General features: G+C 32.7%; 1 pseudogene; it reads left to right on the plus strand.

The window, feature by feature from the left end:
• Nucleotides 1-1,634: 1,634 nt before the first annotated feature.
• LOC125863868 (bifunctional 3-dehydroquinate dehydratase/shikimate dehydrogenase, chloroplastic-like) lies at nucleotides 1,635-20,119 on the plus strand (annotated as a pseudogene).
• Nucleotides 20,120-20,967: the final 848 nt, after the last annotated feature.

Genomic DNA, 20,967 nt, shown 5'->3' on the forward strand with positions numbered 1-20,967 from the left:
TATTTTAGAAGTTTTCATTGGGAAGCTAGACTCAACTAGTGTAAAAGTTTCCATCTAATATTCATATCTACTCGGTGCTAGGCATTAAGTCCCATTGAGTTCACATTAAGTCTTGACTTAAGTTCATATTTGTGAAAGAATGTCTTGACACTCAATCCAACATAATTCATACTAAAGCTCATAGATTCATTAGGTGAGACTAGTCTTCCAACCTTAGAATCACTATATGTGACAAACCTTTCACATCATATCATAATCATGCCTAAGTGTGTATATAAGGATAAGCTTTCAACATAACAACTAGATCATGAGCATACTCACTTTACTCTGAAAGTGTTTCTAAAGCATGTACTAAACTTCATAAAACATGCATAATATCATATCTTGCTTTTTTAAGGGTCAAAGCTCATTACATCATCACATCTAGAATGACTACATTAGACATGGATATATTCATAATCATATCAAATCAACATATCTAGAATGACTACATTAGACATGGATATATTCTTAATCATATCAAATCAACATATCTAGAATGACTACATTAGACATGGATATATTCATAATTCAAGTAGTTCAATTACTACAAGCATAATTCTCATACTTCACCTCCTTCAGGTTCAAAGCTTACTTCCAATAATCACACCTAGGGTTCATGCACTAGAATTGGATATCCTCCTAACTCATGTGATTCTATCCCTTTATGCATTCAACCATTCATGAGGTAGATTAGGTAGGAAAAGACCTTTCATCACCATTATATTCATTAGCCTCCTATTCTCATATATATCTTACTCTCAAAGCCTTAGCATCCATAGTTCATCATATTAGGTTTACTCTAAAAGACCTAGTGATCATCATTCATGTCTACAAGCCTTACTCTCAAATCTTTACTTCTTACCATCATCATACATATCTACATCACAAGATAATCTAGTCACAAGCTTCATCTATAAGCAATTCTAGTCTTAATTCATCATAAAGTCTTAATCTCATTCATTACTTAGTCAAGAGCCATCATATAATCTTTAATCTAATTCAATTCATGTTTACATACTTCTATTCTTATCAATTGCTATACATGTCATCAATTCTAGAAGATCACCTATGAATCCTCAATTTCACCTTTCATGGATAAACCCACATTACTATAATTTCATCAATTAGACTAGGATTAACCATGGAAAACACATAATATCATCATTATATCATAATTAAATACTAAATCAATCCACTCAATTGGAATCATACTCAACACTACCTACAACATAGGAAGAAACCCTAGCTAGAATTGGGTTTTGTCTTCACAATTGGGGGAAATATAGAGGGCTCCATGGATGAATAAACTAACATACCTTGAATGTAAAGCCCTCACAAAGCTTGTATAAATGGAGGAAGTTGACCTATCTTGACCCTCTCTTCTTCTTCTTTTTCTTCTTCTTGGGTTTTCTAGAGAGAGGATTTTTGAGAAGATGAACTTTGGGATCTTTTGGGGTTTTGGAATTAATGACGTTGTTAGGGTGGTTAATGACTTAAAATAGTTTATATTGGTGAATAAAGTCCATACAAAATGACCCCCACTTAAAACTAATTAAAAAGGAATTTACTAAACGACCCCTCACTAGGCAGCCATGGTGCCATGCACCATGACAGGGCTCACGAGTCGTGGTCTTTCCCGTGGTCCTTGGGCAGTGGCTTGTCTAATGTGTCTTAGCCTCCCTTATTCTAAGGCTTCTTCACGAGCCTTCTCACGGGTCGTGGTCTTCACCACTGGTCATGAAGTGGCTCGTGAAGGTGAGCCAATTACAGGCAGCCTTAAGGAGCACACTACCTCACCAACCATGGGTGGCACCACAATTTGTGGTGGCCACCACGATTCGTCTAGGCTCTCGTGGTCAAGGGCAGTGCCATGTGAAGCATAGGGCAGCCTTGGCTCTTACCTCTTTGCCTTGGTTCATGCCCAAGTCTTGCCTCTATCCCTCAATTTAACCCTAAATGGTCTACTAATTTACTGGGTGTTACATGCGCCCAGGCCTTGGTCGATGTTGCCTGGCCGATGCGCCTAGGCCTCGGCCAAGACCGATGCGCTAGATAGACATGCCTTTGGCCTAATGATTTTGGGCACAATTTGCGTTCAAAGACTTTATGTCGCATGGTTGATGCGCGCAAGCCTTGGATGATGTCACCTACCTCTTATTAAAATTCATTATCCAATATTAAAATTTACATTCACATATGTATTAACAATGTTTTTCGAACACAAAATCCATTTTGTTTAATTAGTTTTTTACTAAAAAGGACAAAAATTCTATGCCAAATTGGGGGAAATTTAAAATTAAATGGGATAAAATACGTTTTTCAAAAAATTGATTATCTAATATTAAAATTGACATTAACATATGCATTACCAATCTATTCAAACTCAAAAATCATTTTGTTTTATCAAATTTTACCAACAAAAGAAAAAACAATTTTATGCAAATTGGAGAAAATTCAAAATTGAATGGATTAAAAGTCATTTTTCACAAAATTGGCTCAACCAAACCGCCTACCGACAACAAAGAGAGTTGAGTTTCAACCACCACTTGTGGCAATGTCTATTGACGTGGACTCACATTTCGGCCAGTTGTGTGCTAAGGGCGCATGGGAGGCCATCTTCTTCCCCGCGCGACACCTTGCGGGGGGTGACGCGATGTGTGTGGCTCAGAAATATAAAAAATAATGGTTTTAAAAATGTACAAAAAATTAAAATTTTCGTAAATGTCTAAAAATAGAAATATCAAGAAAAATATAAAACATCTCAAAAAAATATTCGGCATGCACCAAGGACCTTAAAATATAAAAAATTATGGTTTAAAAATAAAATCAAAATTTTAGTTTTTTTGTAAATGTACGAAAAATATTAAAATCAAGAAAAATACATAAAATATAAAAACACCTCATGGTTTTCGAAAAAAAAATCAAAAATTTATTTATTTTCGTAAATAACCGAAAAATATAAGAATCACGAAAAATATTAAAATTATAAAACCACTTTAAAAAATTCGAATTGCACCAAAGAATTTAAAATTCAAAAATAATGGTTTTTGAAAAAATAAATCAATTTTTTTCGTAAATAGCCGAAAAATATGAAATACAAGAAAAAATATAAAAAATATAAAAACACCTGTAAAATATTTTTGGACTTGCACCAATAACTTTAAAATATCGAAGATAATAGTTTTCAAGAAAATCAAAATTTTTGTTTTCTTCGTAAATGACCGAAAAATATAAAATAAAATAAAATATAACAAACCTTTAAAAGATTTATGACTTGCACCAATGACTTTAAAATATTGAAAATAATAGTTTTTGAAAAATAAATTCAAATTTTCATTTTTTTCGTAAATAGCCAAAAAATATAAAAACACCTTCAAAAAAAAATATTCGACTAGCACAAATGACTTTAAAATATCGAAAATAATGGTTCATAAAAAAAGTCAAAATTGAGTTTTTTTCGTAATTGATTGAAAATATAAAAAACAAGAAAAGTATATTAAAAAAATATAAAACACCTTTAAAAAAATTTTGACTTGCATCAATTACTTTACAATAACGAAAATAATGATTTTTAAAAAATATCAAAATTTTAATTTTTTCGTAAATGACCAAAATATTTAAAAGAAAATATAAAACACCTTAAAAAAATCAAATTGCACCAATGAATTTAAAATACATAAGAGATTGGTTTTTCGAAAAAAAATCAAAATTTTATTTTTTACGTAAATGTCCAAAATATATAAAAAAAAATACAAAACACCTCAAAAAAATTTGACTTGCACCAATGATTTTAAACTATCAAAAATGATGATTTTTAAAAACATCAAAATTTTATTTTTTTCGTAAATGGGAGAAAAATATTAAAATCAACAAAACAAAAGTTAAAAGCAGCTTAAAAAAAATTTCGACTCGCACCAATGACTTTAAAATATCAAAAATATTTGTTTAAGAAAAAAAATTCTATTTTTTTTTTTGTAAATGTCCATAAAAATCAAAATTTTATATTTTCGTAAACTTCGGAAAATATAGAAATAAAGAAAAATATAAAAAAAAAAATACAAAAACACCTCAAAAAATTCGACTTGCACCAATGATTTTAAAATATAAAAAATAATGATTTCCAAAGAAAAAGTCAAAATTATATTTTTTTTTTGTAAATATCCAGAAAAATATAAAAATAAAGATAAATATCTAAAAATACAAAAACACCTCAATTTTTTTTTTGACTTGCATCCATAACTCTAAAATATCGAAAATAATGATTTTAAAAACAAAATCAACATTTATATTTTTCGTAAATGACCGAAAAATATAAAAACAACTTAAAAAAAAATTTGACTCACACCAATGACTTTAAAATATAGGTTTTCAAAAAAGAAAATCTAAGTGTCCGAAAAATATCATTTTTTTCATTCTGAAAAGTCCGAAAAATAATAAAATCAAGAAAAATATAAAAGAACATCAAGAACACCTAAAAGAAATTTTGGCCTGCGTAAATATTGAAAATAATGGTTTTCAAAAAAATTAAAATTTTATTTTTTTCATAAATGTCCGGAAATATGGACTCTCTGCGGGTTGTAGTCTCGACAACAATGAGAGTTGAGTTTCAACCACCACTTGCCACAACGTTTGTCGACGTAGACACACATTTAGGCCTGTCGCGCGCTCAGGGCGCACGAGAGGCCAGCTTCCACCCCGCGCGATACCTTGTGAGGGGCGACACAATGTGTGAAGCTAAAAAATGTCGAAAATAATGGTTTTAAAATGCAATTTTTTTTCCGTAAATGTCTAAAAAATAAAAAAAAATACATCAAAAAAGTGTTCGGCTTGCACCACTGACTTGAAAATATAAAAATAATGGTTTAAAAAAAACTAAAATTTTATTTTTTTCCGTAAATGCGTGAAATATAAAAAATCAAGAAAAATATGAAGAAAATACAAAATCACTTCAAAATTTTTTTGACTTGCACCAATGACTTTAAAATATTGTAAATAATGGTTTTCAAGAAAAATAATGAAATTTAATTTTTTCTAAATATCTGAAAAATATAAAAATCAAGAAAATATATAAAATATACAAAAACATGATCAAAAATATTTTTTTTTTGTCAATGACCGAAAAATGACTTAAAATATCAAAAATGTAGGTTTGCGAAAAAAAATCAATTTTTTCTGTAAATGTCCGGAAAAATTAAAAAAATATTTTTTTTGTAAATGTACGAAAAATATAAAAATTAATAAAAATATTTTTAAAATATCAAAAACACCTAAAAAAAATTTTTGGCTTGCCTCAATGACTTTAAAATATCAAAATAATGGTTTTCAAAAAAATAAAATCAAAATTTCATCTTTTTCGTAAATGTCCGAAAAAAAATACATAATCAAGAAAAATATATAAAAAATAAAAAAACACCTCAAAAAAAAAATTTGACTTGCACTAAGTTTTTAAAATATCGAAAATAAAGATTTTTAAAAAAAATGAAAAAATTTATTTTTTCGTAAATGACCCAAAAATAGAAAAATCAAAAAAAATATAAAAACAAGTTTAAATTTTTTTCGACATGCACCAATGACTTTAAAATATTGAAAATACAGGTTTTCAAAAAAAAAAAATTAAATTGTTTTTTGTAAGTGTCCAAAAAATCAAAAAATTATTTTTTTAGTAAATGTCCGAAAAATATAAAAATAATAATATCAAAATCACCTAAAAAAATTGGCTTGCGTCAATGACTTTCAAAATATAGAAAATAATGGTTTTCAAAGGAAATCAAAATTTATTTTTTTCGTAAATGTCTGAAAAAATGGACTCTTGACGGGTTGTAGCCTTGAAAACAAAGAGAGTTGAGTTTCGACCACCACTTGTCGTGACGTTTGTCAACGTAGACTCATATTTAGGCCAGTTGCGCGCTCAAGGCGCATGGGAGGCCAGCTTCCATCCGCGCGACACCTTGCGAGGGGTAATGCGATGCGTGACGCTCAAAAATCTCGAAAATAATGATTTTTAACAAAATGCTAAATTTTATTTTTTCTGTAAATGTCTGAAAAAAAAAAAAAAAAAACCTCAAAAATATTCGGCTTGCACCACTTACTTTAAAATATCGAAAATAGTGGTTTTAAAAAAAAGGAGAAAAGAGATAAAGTGACACCTGAACTTGTCCCGAATTTTTAAAAAGACACCTTAACTATGCGGGCGTCCTATTACCCACTAAACAATTTTGAATTGATATTATTACATCATTTTTTGTTCACCTTACAGCGGGAGTGTGTGCACTCTCTCAAAGAGAGTAAACAACCTAAAATAACTAATAGAATTTTATTTTGACAAGTATTTTATCATAAAATATATTTTCTTATTTTTCTTATTATTTTAACTTTTTTTCTTTTTTATTTTTTCTCTTTCTTTCTTCTTTTTCTTAAAAAATTCATTGTCATCTCCATTGAACCTTCTCACTTTCAATGTCACCAGTTTTACTACAACTTCACATTCATGTTTTACTACTATTAATTCTACTCTCTTTAATTTTAAAACTTTATCTAAACATTTTCTTACATTTCGAACAATTTGATAAATCCATTAGATTTCGAGATGATTAGGAAGTATCATATAGTTTTTTTTATCCGATTTCAATCAAGTTCTTTCAATTTTCGAGGAATTCATTGATCCATTTAAAATTATAATTCCTAATTTTGAAGTTATATGAAAAAAGAGTAATTGATAATACCTTCAAAAAGTTTAAATTTATTAGAAAAATAATTAATTTTGTTATCCATAATTCAATAAAGTCTAGAAAATAATATGAATTCTTTATTATAAAAAAATCACCTAAATAAAAAATTTGACTGGAGAAGAAGAAGAAAAAGAAAAGAAAAAAATAGGAGAGGGGTTCAACTTGACGTGGGGGTGGGGTGAGGGTAGGAGATGAAGAAAAATAAAGAAAGTGAAGAGATGGATCACTTGAAAGTGGGGTGGAAGATGAAGTGAAATTTAAGATGAAATCAAAATTAAAATAAGTCAAAAAGTAAGAGAGAGAGAAAGGAATAAAAAGAAAAAAAAAAGATAAAGAAAAAACTTAAAATAATTTTTTTTTAAAAAAATTTGGGGCTGGTTAAAAAATGATATAATATCTATTCAAAATTGTTTAGTGGGGTAATAGGACGGTTGCAAAGTTAAGATATTTTCTTAAAAATTCGGAACAACTCCAATGATGGCTTTATGTCCTTTTTTTTACGTAACTTATAAATTGAATATAACTTGAGCCACTAAATTTATACCTTGGGGCATAACTTGTGTCTTCTTTTATCTTCAAACATTCTCGTAGCTTTGACATAATTTCTTTTATCTTGGGACATATGTGTGCCGTTGAAATTATATCCTAGAGTATAACTTATGTCATTAAATTTATGCTAATGGCATAAGTTAACTGAACTTATATTTTGTGAATTTCTTTTTTGTCTTATAATTTTTTATTCTATTTACGATCAGAGATATTTTCAACTATTCTTTATATAATTATTTATAGCTTTAAAAATAAAATTAGGGAGCATCAATTTTGAGAATAAAAAATTAGTGAGCACCAAAAATAGGGAGATTTGTGGGAATTCTCATTTTTAACAAAGGAAAGCTTTTGTTGGGACGAAGCATCACAAATGAGAATGAAAACAAAGTGGAGATTATGTTTCCGTATCCATTTCCTCTTAAACCAAATAAATGAAAATTAAATTCTCCTCTTCTGCCTTCTTTTACTTTTCCCTTCCTTTGTCAATTTTTTTTTCTTTTTGTTCATATATATATATATATATATATATATATATATATATATTGTCCAATAATAGTTGTTTATTGTATATTATAAATAGTTGTCCAACAATAGTTGTTCAGTTTAGAAAATCAAGAGAGAATTTACTTTATGTGTCTATTTTACCCTTATTAGTAAATGCTAGTTATCATCTAATACATTTCTCAAAGCATTAAATTTAATAAAATAAAAGAATAAAATAGTAATATTATCTTATTATTTATAATTTTTAAGGGATATGTTAAGTCAATAACGAACCACTATTGTTAGACATAAAATTATATTCTGATGGCAGGGGAATTGGACCTCAAACAAGATTCATCTTTTAATTAATTTTTTTTTTTTAAAAAAAAAAAATCCCCTTTTCAGGTCAGAATAGTGAGAAAGGAAAAACGGAAGCATCTATAATTCAATAAAAAGGAAAACTAGAATGCACCAAAATTGGAGATAATATCTCAATACTCAATTATGAATTCTTTTCACATCACTCAACTTATTTAATTATTTTTTTCAATAATTTATTGAGATTAATTTTTTATTTAAGACTAAACTTTTAAAAGTCACTAGGAGTTTTTGGATTTATCTGTGAATTGTGAGCACAGGACGTAAAGCCATTTATTGATGTAAAATACTCTCTCAATTCCGAAAAAGTAAGCGTTTTTTTAAATAAAATTTGACACATTCTTTAGAAATTATTTATTTTATAGATAAAACATATTTTTATTAATTTATTTTTTGAGTAAAGAAAAAATAATGATGTAATACTCTTGATTACGTAAAATTAAAGATATTATATATTTAGCACGTAGGATCAAGTGGGGCGGGTCATTAACAAGTGATTATGTATGTTGATGTTCAGGCCAATATGGGAAGGAAATGACTTTGAAGGTGATGCCCACAAGCAGTTGGAAGTCCTTCGGTTGGCTAAAGAATTGGGAGCTGATTATGTTGACTTGGACCTCAAGGTACTTTACTTCCTCCGTCCCATTTTATGTGAGATAGTTTTACTCAGCACAAAATTTAAGAAAGAAATGAAAACTTTTAAAATTTGTGGTCTAAAATAAATAATAAAAATTTGTATGGTTGTAAATCATTTCATTAAGAGTAAAATAAACATTTTATAGTTAAATTATTATTTAATATAAAAATATGTCATTTTTTTGAGAACTGACTAAAAAGGAAAGTAAGTCACATAAATTGGGATTTAGGGAGTATTATTTTAATGTCAGTGGTTGAGCATTAATATGAGTAAAGTAAGTGTCATTATGTATGTAATTATGCCAACTTCCTTCTCTTGTATGTCTTGTCTTTCTAGATTCATAATGGTAGCAACTATGTATCTTAATTGCCACATTTCCCTCACTATCCGGCCAAACTACCGACTTCTAACTCATTGTATTGTTGTGCAGATAGCTAGTGACTTTGAAAAAAAATGAAAAGTCGAGTTGGAGTAGTGGTTGTAAACTAATTACATCAGTTTTGTTGGAATGTATGCGTCCACTTGTCTAGATGGGACCAGGTCCTCAGCACAGTTACAATAACAGAAAATAAACAAAGTGCTGAAAGTAAAGATTGCACAACAACTTTACGTGGAAACCTCCTTGCTCAAGGGAGTAAAACCACGACCTGGCCTGCCAGGACTTTTCAAACTTCTTTCACTAATCTTCTCCAAGCAAAAGTAAAAGCAAGTTTACAAACCGAGATTAGCCTACTAATCCCAACTCTAAGCAATACCTCCTATTACTTAGATGAGCCAGAGCAGATACAACACTACCCACTAAGCTATCACCCTTAGATAACTTAGACTTTGCTAAGCGGATACAACACCGCCCACTATACTAATCCTAACCGATTAATATAGACTTTTAGAGTAAGAACCTAAGTTACCCTTAACCTAGTTCTTACAATGATTCAAACAAGTTTGAAACGTTTCTTTCACAAAACGAATCCTACAATGTAAGCACTATTACAAGCAATCAAAGTAACAGCTGGTACAAGAAGCTCTTGAAGTAATTGATCAAGTCCCTTGCTGTTCTTGAAGCTTGAAAGACTCTCTCTTTGAATGAATTGATGATATTGTTGTCTTTTGTTTAGTATATACCACAAAAAATTATTACCAAACGTACAAGCAACCTCCTTGCTTCTGATTGGTGAAGTACTCTGCAGCTTCTGACGCAGACAGCTTTTACAGCTGTACCGCACTTTGACACTGGACAAGCATACTCTGCAGAGGACCAGGTCCCTGCACTTGTGAGGAGATCATCAAAACACCAAAAGGCATAAGCTCTTATCAAGCTTTGTGGATGATGTGACCTCAAAAGAAGACCTCAGCCAAGTTGTTGCATCCATGCAATCTACTGGGGCTGATATCCTCAAAATTGTTACAAATGCAAATGACATTACAGAACTAGAGAAAACGTTTCACTTGCTTTCACATTGTCAGGTATTAATCTCATTCATACTGCACATAACGAAAAACTGTCTGCTTATCCGCATAGAATAAAAGGAAAGAAGGAAAAAGTGTTTGCTTACCATCATTGTTTTCTGCCTGCAGGTGCCGCTTATTGCCTACTCTGTTGGGGAAAGAGGTCTCATAAGTCAGTTGTTGGGCCCAAAATTCGGTACTGTCCTATTATATGGATCTCTTGATGGTAATGCAGTGCCTGGTCTGGCTTCGATCTCTTGCCAGCCTTAGACAAGCCTACGGAGTTGATTTTATGGATAATGATACTAAAGTTTTTGGGCTCATTTCTAAACCAGTGGGTCATAGTAAAGGACCTATTTTGCATAATCTTACGTTTAGACATGTGGGGTACAATGGAGTTTATGTTCCAATGTTTGTGGATGATCTTAAGGAGTTCTTTAGGGTCTACTCAAGTCCCGACTTTGCTGGTTTCAGGTATGTCATGCACTGGTAATTAAGCTATCAGTTTCTAAGAAAATTACCACACTTATTGTTGAATTTTAGTCAGGAGATCTTGGACATAGAGTCCTTACATGTTCCTACTATTATGAACTCTAGTGCTAGGTTAAACTATAGCGTAACTTATATATCAGTAATGACACTTGAGAAAATTCAGCTGCAGCAAAGACTTGCATATTTCTTGATTATGGACAAATATTCTAGTTTGAGTTTAATCATAGAAGGCTCTTGAGGAATTATCAGAAATTTAAGTAATGTGAAAACAAAAGGACAGATCAATTTCCTTGTGTGTTCATTGTATATGAGCTGTCAGCAGTGTCTCTCTATGGAAGGTAAGGGGCAAACTGGATAGGCTTTTACTTGTTATTGCACAAAGATAATACAAACTACAAAGTTCCCCAAAATTATTTTCTCTTTCAGTAGTGGGGCATCTGTTGGATATTTTAAAATAATTTAAGGCATATTTTGGACACTATTAATTTGTGACATAAGCACTTATGTCATTAAGTTGATGACTAATGTGCTTATGCCATCAACTTAATTTCCAAATATTAATCTACTTTGTCCCCAAGTAATGCTCCCTTGAGGAAAGACAATCAAGTGAAGAGTAAGACTTAGCCAATTCAAATATCCCTTTTCAACTTGCTTTATTTTGTAGTATTTATATTTTGTTGATTCATGTATCCTCTAATTAATTTAGAGAAGGCTTGTTTAATCCTGGAAAAACATTTCACACTACTAAAATAGTTTCTTAGGACAGTGCCTAGCACGACTCAAGTATTATATAAATATATATATATACATATATATTACTTAAGAATATTATTGTAGTAGTATTTATCCTAATTCTTGTATTATTATTTTGATATTATATTTTTCCCATCTATTATATATATTTTCCCAACAATCTAAGAAACTATGGCAAATAATATGTGTCTTAATACTACTGATAATATTTATGATGGTGCTACCAAAGTTATTACTTTTCCAGTCACTCTGTCAGAAGTTTATGGTATAGCAAACTACAAAAAGGAGTCATTCAAAGAAGAGGAATCAACACGGCAAGCAAACTTAGTACAAGACCAAAGGAGTAACAACAAAAGGTATGCTAATAAGTCTAATGGTTACAAGTCTTATAATCCCAATTTTAAGCAGAAGAAAGGCACTTGTTTTACTCGTGGAAAACCAGGTCATCATGTCACACAATGTAGGAGGAGAATAAAAAATGACAAAGAAAAGTGTTATCCTCCCAAGGCTAATTTAGCTGAAGGAGATGAAATTATGCAGCTGTCATTTCTCAAGTAAACATTGTAGCACATATAAAAGAATGGGTAGTAGACTCTGGGCCTACTCGGCACATTTGTATGAATCGAGAAGCATTTGCCTCCTATATATTAATAGGGGAGGACAATGAAGTAGTATACCTTGGAGACTCAAGAACTACTAAAGTCTTGGGTAAGGGTAAAGTACTCCTGAAACTTACTTTGGGAAAAACATTAGCCCGTATGGATGTGCTACATGTTCCTATAATGCGTGCAAACCTGATTTTCGTGGCCTTGATTAATAAAGCTGGAGTGAAAGTGTCATTTGAATCTGAAAAGATCATATTAACAAAAAATAATGTGTTTGTGGGAAAAGGCTATTGTAACCAGGGACTTTTTGTACTTAATGCTTGTGATGTTGTGAATGAAAAAGCATCTACTTTTGCTTACATGATTGAATCTATTTCTTTATGGCATGCTAGATTAGGACATGTTAATCTCTCTTCTATAAAAAATATGCAATCACTTGGTTTGATATCTGACTTAGATTCAAATAATATTAATAAATGTGAGATATGTGCTGAAGCTAAAATTACTAAAAGTCATGTTTTCAGTAAGTAGAGAAACTAAATTATTGTCTCTAATTCACACTAATTTTGGTGATTTAAAACAAACAATGACTAGAGGTGGTAAAAGATATTATGTGACCTTTATTGATGATTTTTCTAGATTTACTAAGTTATATTTACTTAGAAATAAAGATGATGCTTTTAATGCATTTATTTCTTATAAATCTGAAGTTGAAAATCAACTTAGTAGAAAAATCAAAAGAATTAGATCAGATAGAGGTGGAGAATATTTATCCTTAAATGCCTTTTGTGAAAAAGAAGGAATTATTCAGGAAGTAACTCCACCATACTCTCCCAAATCTAATGGAGTAGCTGAAAGGAAAAATAGAACATTAAAAGAAATGATGAACTCTATGTTAATAAGTTCTAATGCACCTAATAATTTGTGGGGTGAAGCTATATTATCTGCATGCCACTTACAAAATAGAATTCCTCATAAAAGAACTGTCAAAACACCTTATGAATTGTGGAAAGGTTATAAGCCTAATTTAAAATATTTAAAAGTGTGGGGTTGTCTTGCTAAAGTTCTCTTGCCTGAACCTAAGAAGAGGAAAATAGGTTCTAAAACAACTGATTGTATGCTTATTGGATATGCTGAACATAGTGCTGCATATAGATTTCTTGTTTTAAAAAGTGATGTGCTTGATTGCAATACTATTATTGAGACAAAAAATGGTGAATTCTTTGAACATATTTTTCCACTATGTGATAAAATTTCTCATGTACCTACCGAAAGAAATAGTGAGTCTATTCCTAATATTGAAGAACTAAGAAGGAGTAAAAAGCCTAGGAAAGAATATTTTTCTTATGGAAATGATTTTCAAACTTTTCTTGTTGACAGTGAACCATTAAATTATCTGAAGCTATATCTTCTTCTGATGCTAAATTTTTGGAAAGAGGCAATAAAAATTGAAATTGATTCAATTATGAAAAATAATACATGGATTTTAACTGATTTACCTCCCGGTGCAAAACCTATTGGTTGTAAATGGATTTTCAAAAGAAAATTTAATCCTGATGGATCTATAGATAAATATAAAGCTCGGTTAGTAGCAAAAGGTTTTTCTCAAAAATAAAATATTGATTATTTTGATATATTTGCACCAGTGACTAGAATTTCTTCTATTCGGATTTTAATTGCCTTAGCATCAATTCATAAGCTTTTTATCCATCAAATGGATGTAAAAACATCTTTTTTAAATGGTGATTTAGAAGAAGAAATTTATATGGTTCAACCTGAAGGATGTATTATTTCTGGACAAGAAAATAAAGTTTGTAAATTAGTTAAATCTCTTTATGGTCTTAAACAAGCTCCTAAGCAGTGGCATGAAAAATTTGATCAAGTCTTGATGAAAGACGGGTTTTCTTCTATTGAAGTGGATAAATGTGCTTATACTAAAATGGTAGACATGTATTTATACACTGTGATTGTCAAGCCACAATTGCTATCGCGAACAATAAATCTTACAATTATGAGAGCAGACACATGAAATTGAGACATGATGTGTTAAGCAGCTGCTGAGAGATGGAGTAATTTCCATTGATTATGTGAAGTTAGAACTGAATTTGGCCCATTCACTGACTAAACCTGTGGGAAGAAAATTAATTCTTCAATCCTCAAAAGAGATGGGGTTTAGGCCAATATGATTGTCAATAGAGATGGTAACCCAATCTATGTGATTGGAGATCCCATGAAGTTGGTTCATATGGGTAATAACAAGTCGATATTGACACTGCGCACTAATAAAGAGTGCTTGAACTGCTACTAATTATGAGGGATGAGTTATTAACTCTTAATGAATTCATAGTCCTTATGGATGGTGTATTTAAAGCAGTATACACTTGATGAATTCACCTATATGAGAAGTGGAGTGTGGCCGCTCCTATGAGACTTTGGCCTAGTTTCTAAAGCTCTCATGAATAAACAGGCACGCGCATGGCTTATTGGCGCAAAACCGCATTGAACAACATAATATGAGGATTAAAATGTGATTTGAAGAATCACTGACTTACATAAGAATAATTGGTTCATAGAAATTTGATATTTCACCAATAATTCTGTAAGTTAAATTTTATCGATCTAAGTTTGGTTCATAGTCCGAAAGACACCAAACCTATAACATTTTGATCATATAAAATAAAGCAAGTCGAGTTTTTCTATTTCAAAATTATTTTAAAATATATGGGGGATTGTTGGATATTTTAAAATAATTTAAGACATATTTTGGACACTATTAATTTGTGACATAAGCACTTATGTCATTAAGTTGATGACTAATGTGCTTATGCCATCAACTTAATCTCCAAGTATTAATCTACTTTGTCCCCAAGTAATGCTCCCTTTATATGTTTTCCTCCAATGCTATGCTCCTCTATATTAGTAGTTGATGGAGTTTTGAGGAAAGACAACCAAGTGAAGAGTAAGACTTAGCCAATTCAAATATCCCCTTTCGACTTGCTTTATTTTGTAGTATTTATATTTTGTTGATTCCTGTATCCTCTAATTAATTTAGAGAAGGCTTGTTTAATCATGGGGAAACATTTTACACTACTGAAATAGTTTCTTAGGACAGTGCCTAGCATGACTCAAGTATTATATAAATATATATACATATATATATTACTTAAGAATATTATTATAGTACTATTTATCCTAATTCTTGTATTATTATTTTGATATTATATTTTCCCCATCTATTATATATATTTTTCCAACAGCAGCATCTGTGCGCCTTCTCTTCACATGTATGACCCACCTTAGCCTTGCCTTCCTCATCTTGTGTCTACCGGGGACACTCCCACCTTGTCTCACATATCCTCGTTTCTAATTCTCTCTCTCCAGGTATGTTTACACATCTATCTTAACATTCTCATATTTGAGATTTTCAACCTCTGAACATAGGAGTTCTTGATTGGTCAACACTCCGACTCATATAACATAGTTGATCTAACCACCACTTTGTAGAACTTACCTTTAAGTCTCGGTGAAACCTTCTTATCATACAAGACTCCGGGTGTGACCCTCTATTTCATCCACCCTGCAACAATACAATGTGTTACATCCTAATCAATTTTCCCATTACCTTGGATTGTACCCGAGATATTTGAAACTTCCTCTTTTGTAAATGGCCTAGGTGTCAAGACTCACTTCCATGCCAGCCTCATTGGTCATGTTACTAAACTTACGGTCTATGTACTCAATCTTAGTCCAGCTCATCCTGTACACTTTAGACTCCAGAATTTGTCTCCAAACCTCTGGTCTAGTGTTAACTCCATCGTAAGTGTGGTAAATCAGAACTATGTCATGTGCAAAACAACATACATCAAGGCGCCTCACCTTGCATATGTCACGTTAATTCATCCATCACCAAGGCAAACAAAAATGGTCTAAGAGCTGATCCTTGTTGCAAACCCATCACCACTAGGAAGTGGTCCTAGTCTCCTCCCACTCTCCGTACCCGGTTCTTGGCTTCATCATACATGCCCTTAATCGTCCTAGTGTATGCCATATGTCCACCTCTAGCCTCCAAGAATCAACGTAGAACCTTCCTCTGGACTTTGTCGTATGCCTTTTCTAGGTCGTGTGGTTCTTTTCTCCTTTGGCTATTATCATATTGTAGTACCTCCAAGATCTCACCAGGTACTATGAAACTTACGCCGTACTGAGAATCTCTCAAACAAAAAGTGAAACCAGAATCTCACAGCCAAAACCATTTTGTCAACAATTCTGTAATCAACTGCAAAATCAGTTCTGATAAGTCCCTCTACATTGTTCTTCTGTCTTCTGCTTCTTGTGTATGCTGCTCCTTCTTGATTCTTGTTTCTTGGTATCTGTTGGATTCAACATTACTATGTACTGATAAACTTTCAATAGATTAAACCAAGCTAATACCACACATTGAAGATCTGTCAATAACAGGTAATAAACAGCTTATGTGTAAATCTATTATCCATCGGATGCTCTCCTTTGTATTGTCTAGATCCTAGGATTAAGAATATATGCCTTGTCTAGGTTTAAAATTCTCACTCGGTCATTCCTACACTTGGCAATTCAGAGAGGGAATTAAAACTGACTTCACCTGCAAAATCAAAAGCAATGTTAGTAGAAAAATTTGCTAGTGTACTGCCTTATCTAAAGATATGTTGTATGATCACATAGATCTTGTCTACCTCTACCACTATACACCAGGGTGGTTCCTTGCTTCCATTCATCATCTTCTTCAATATTAGCGAGTCAGTTTCCAATATCAACGGTTGCAACACCTGTTCTACTCAATATGTAAGACCATCCAGTATGCTCTAGCTTCAGCCACCACATTTGTTGCATCTTTCAATTTCCTGGACTTGTCATATATTAAATTTTCTTGACTGTCCCTCAAATAGAAGCCAAGTGAATTAGGCCCAGGGTTACCTCTTGAAACTCCATCAGTGTTGCATTTGCACCATCCTTCGTGAGCACGTTGCCTGACTTCCATGTTACTTTAATTGTAACCAACATAGGTTTATATTCTTCCAAACATTTGATCATATCAGGCCATAGATATGGGATCGTATGTAACCATGGATAGCTCACCTTTGCTAGAGAGAATAAATTGTTATTGGTCTGACGCACCACTCTGTTGAAGCTTACTCTTCCCCCATACTTCTATGTGTTTCTTCTATTCCATTGTTCGCATGCTATCAATGTTGGTACAACTTTAAAGAGAGGTTTAAGCTTAAGGGAGAAGTCCGCATCCCACCATGCCTTAATTACCTCATGAATTTGAACCAGGTTCAAATGCAAACCTGCTGCAGATGTGAATACCTTCCATACTTCTTTAGCAAATGTACCTGTCGGAAACACAGTTGTGTCTGTCTGCAACACCAACACCTAGACACAACTGCAATGCCCATTCTCCACAACTCATCATCTGTAGGGATTTTGAATTCGCAAAATCTCCATAGGCACCTTTGATTTACATTTGCTTGAATGCAAGCTGGGAGGGAGCTTTGTTCCTGATTAGAGAACCAGTTCCTTTATCATTGTTCTCAAGAAATTCATGCTATAAATCTATAGCCATCTGTTTGAATGGATATTGGCTCTTATCTTCTGCAACTTTTCTTAATTCTCATCTTGTCTGGATCTTTGACAATTGTAGAACCATATTGGTGCTAACTCTTCTTAATTTGTGCCCAGACCATCAGAGAACCAGGTTCTTTGGTTCTGATGCACCTCAGAACATGTTTCTTCTATCATAGATCCGTGACATTTCTTCTTCTGAAGGTCTTCTTATCTTCATCTTCTGGGAGTGGGAATCTTCCTTTTATGTGCCCCAACCTCCCTCTTCATGGGCTTTCAGTAGGAGGATATATTTCTCTTTTCTTTTTCATGTGTTAAGACCTCCACACATGGTCTTGCTTCTGCCTACCTTGGCCCCTTTCTTTTACTCAAAGAGGAGTCATAGGAACCCAGACTGGCTTGGGTTCCTTTATGTGAGAAATCAGGTTCTTCTTTCTTTTTCTCATCTTCATGTTTGCTTTCCAGAATTGGCTCAATTCTGGCCTCTTTATATTCCACTCATTTTCTATAATTGTTGTCTTCTCATGTAAAGATGTCAACATGCTTGAGTACCTGGTCCATTTGAGAGCCTTTTTCAGCTTATTTCTGGCTCCTTTTTAACTTCTTTTTGAGCACCCAGTTCTTCTTGAGTTCTTCACCACAAACCTTTTCTTTAGTGGGTGCATCCATAGGATCTTCAAGTTTTAACCTCGTCTTTTCCTTCTCTAATGTAAGAACCTGGTTCTTCAGATCATCAACTTCATTTATCAATTTCTTGGAAGGCACTAAATAACAGTAAAAGTCACAATCTCTAGGCATGTGTGAATCTTATCCTTGAGCTTTGAAACTGAACCTTGTCAATGTTGTCATTAGTCTCCGAGCCAGAGTCAGCTATTAATGAAACAATTTTTTATGATTCTTTTTCTTTGTCTAGAAAGAATTGGTTGTTGTCTCATCCTTATCATTATTAGACAAGTTTTCCAGAACTACCAATGCTTTTTTCCACTGCTAGGTCTGCTTGTCTGGTAGTTATCCTAATCTGAGGGACCTGTTCCCTTATCCTTTTGTCTGGATCACTCCTTTGCTCAAGATATTGCATGTTTCTTTCGATTGCTCCGAATCTTGCTGTGCACGTATCTAGCAAGTGTCCAATTTTTCCACAATGAGTGCCTAGACAATTGTGTGGGACAGAGACATACATACTTGTAGGATTGTCTGTCCGGAGTCTTTGTTCTTTCGTATCCCAATCTTTGTTTATCTTTATGTTTTTTATGCAGAAACAGAGTTCCATTTGGAGATCTGTTAAGAATTTGGTTCTTGTACTTCATTCTTCCTCGTACATAGATTGTCAATCATCAAAACATTATATGATCTTGGATGTATATTCAGAGATCGAGGAGACTCCTGACAGCTCAAAAATATGTTTGTTACAGTTTCGACTAGCTTAGGGTTTGCATGGGAAGGAACCGGCAAGAGAGATCTTTTTGACTTCTTTTTCCAGGATTTCTCTCTCTCGCAGTTCAAAGCTTACTTAAAAAAAATAGTTTTGCGTTCATGTCAAGAGACTTTTTTGATATGTCAAGCACAATCATGAGTTACATCAAGTTTCTGCTTTCTCAACCTAATATAATATACCTTTGTGATGTTCCATTAGTCCATAGGGGTTGTAAATACTATCATACGGAGGCCTTGCGATGGGAAGTTAATTGGTTATAACACAGATTGTGAGGCTTCTATAACAGCCATTGAGGATGCTTTGAAAGGTATTAGACCATTTTGTTCAGTGTGTTGTCACTTATCTAATTAAAGGTTTAACTGGTGCATCTTCATAGTAAATGGAGCAGCTTTACTTCCTTGTTCACTCGCTAGGAAAATGTTGTGCTGGTGGGTGCAGGAAGTGCTCTTGCATTCGGAGCCAAGAGCAGGGGAGCTCGAATTGTGATTTTTGACATTGATTTTGATAGAGCAAAGGCTCTTGCTGCTGCAGTTAGTGGTGAAGCTCTCCCATTTGAAAATTTAGCTTCTTTTCAGTCAGAGAAGGGTGCAATCCTTGCGAATGCAACACCTATAGGAATGGATCCAAATAAAGATAGGATACCTGTGCCTGAGGTATCTATCTCAAACACTTCAAATTAACTCGCTTAAAGGATTATGTAGTGGTGTTTGATGCTGTATATACACCATGAAAGACTACTCTACTGGAAGACGCTGAGGCTGCTGGAGCACTCATTGTAAGTGGAGTTGAAATGTTTCTTAGACAGGCCATTGGACAGTTCAACCTTTTCACGGGAAGTAAAGGTAATGCCTTTACATGCCATTTGGACTATTTCCTGCAATTTAATTTACCTGTCAAATGAATTCATAACTTATATTTTATGTTTGCAGCACCAGAAGAATTCATGCGTGAGATCCTTATGGTAAAATTCTAATCATCAACAATTTTAATTAAATTTGTGAAACGCGCCAGAAAACAACTCACCATTTTATTCCATTCTTTAAATGTTAATCCCTTTTGCCTTAGCTTAGCACGTAAATTTGAACATTAAACTCAATTACCACCTTATTATCTCGAGTTTAAATAGTTTAGTTGGGGTTAACTTTGAGTACACATGCTGAAACGTGCAAGACATCACATCACCTTCCAAGCTACTTTAACCAACACTAGTGATATAAGAGACATGGTCCCTCACCTATATGATAAGGCTATGTTAAGTATCATATGAATAGAACTAGCATACGCGTAATATGGGGTGTTACATCCTCCCCCCTTAAGAACATTCGTCCTCGAATGTTAGCATGGTTATCCAGCCCAAGCAAGTTCAAGTCTAAGTTACGTACTACTATTAATCCATAGTACAGATGAACTTATACTTACTTGTCAATACCTCAACTCAACATGTTCATCTTTCTCATCGGTCTAGAAGAGATGAGGATACTTCAATTTCATTGCTTCTTCCGCTTCCCATGTAACTCCTTTTACTTGTTGTTTTTTCATAGTACTTTTACAAAATATACCTTTTTATTTCTTAACTTCCTAACTTGTCTATCAAGAATAGCAATGGGTACTTCTTCATAAGTGAGATCTTCCGTAACTTGTACATCTTTAGTAGGAGTAATACGAGATGAGTCAATTATACATTTTCGAAGCCCACTCCCGAAGCATCACAATGCATTGCATACCCTTCCGTGCCTTCTGGAAGTACCAATACATGTGTAGAAGTTAATTTATTATTCAGCTCTTGGAAGCTTCTTTCACATGCATCACTCCATTGAAACT

This window comes from Solanum stenotomum, chromosome 5 (genome assembly GCF_019186545.1).
Source record: "Solanum stenotomum isolate F172 chromosome 5, ASM1918654v1, whole genome shotgun sequence".
NCBI classification, from domain to species: Eukaryota; Viridiplantae; Streptophyta; class Magnoliopsida; order Solanales; family Solanaceae; genus Solanum; species Solanum stenotomum.